Raw genomic sequence first — 1,195 nt, 5'->3', positions numbered from 1 at the left:
AGTGTAACATGATCCTTCAGAAATCATTCCAATATGTTGATTTGGTGCTCAAGAAAGATTTCCTATTATTATCAATGTTGAAAGAAAGAAATTAATATTCAGCATTACATGACTCTCACAGAAACAGCATTTAAATGTTACAAAAGATTTGTATTTCAAATAAATGCTGCTCTTTTGAGCTTTCTATTCATCAAAGAACCTTGAAAAATGTATCACAGTTTTTAACATTATTAATAATTAAGCACCAGTAATAATTGATAATAACTGAGTACCAAATCAGTACATCAGAATGATTTCCGAAGGATCATGTGGCACTGAAGACGACGGTAAAATTTAGCTTTGCATCACAGGAATAAATAAAACATTTTTCAAAAAGAAAAAGTAGAAAAAAAAATTAAAAAAAATTTCAAAAACTACTGTTTTTTTTTTTACTGTTAAAGACTTCTATAGTTTTGACCAGTAGTGTATGTTTTATGTATAATTTCCCCAATTGAGGATGTCCTTAGACATCCCAAAATGGAGGTCTTATCAAATTGAATTAACTTCTTGGGACATACTGTCCCCAAAATATAGCTAAATAAACCCACACACAGACTGAAGGAGGTTTTAAAGGGGTCATATGATGTTGCTAAAAAGAACATTATTTTATGTATTTGGTGTAATGAAATGTGTTTATGCGGTTTAAGGTTCAAAAAACACATTATTTTCCACATACTGTACATTATTGTTTCTCCTCTATGCCCCGCTTTTCTGAAACGCGTCGATTTTTACAAAGCTCATCGGTCTGAAAAGCAAGGTGTGTTCTGATTGGCCAGCTATCCAGTGCATTGTGATTGGCCGAATACCTCAAGCGTGTGACGGAAATGTTACGCCCCTTACCACACTCTAATGCCGTGTCCCGGAGCAACGAGACAAAAACATTAAAATCCATCATAAACGAGGAATTCGTTGCATCCAGTGGGGACATAATTACGGATTATAATGACTTATACTGTCTTTTTACACGTTGCGTTGCATCGCGCCGCGTAAACATAAAATCATGTCTGCATTTGTTATCGTACACTGCACAAAACTCGCGTTTGAATCGTCAGTGGCAAATTCTTTAAATATAAAAAACGTACTTACAATCTGTGAGTCATAACAGCCGGCATTGTAGTCTACTCTACCAGGATCAGGAAACAGTCCTCCATAAAAT

The sequence above is a fragment of the Sinocyclocheilus anshuiensis genome, unplaced genomic scaffold (assembly GCF_001515605.1).
Source record: "Sinocyclocheilus anshuiensis isolate Anshui unplaced genomic scaffold, SAMN03320099.WGS_v1.1 scaffold1980, whole genome shotgun sequence".
In the NCBI taxonomy this organism is placed as follows: Eukaryota; Metazoa; Chordata; class Actinopteri; order Cypriniformes; family Cyprinidae; genus Sinocyclocheilus; species Sinocyclocheilus anshuiensis.
This window is presented reverse-complemented; position numbering follows the sequence as displayed.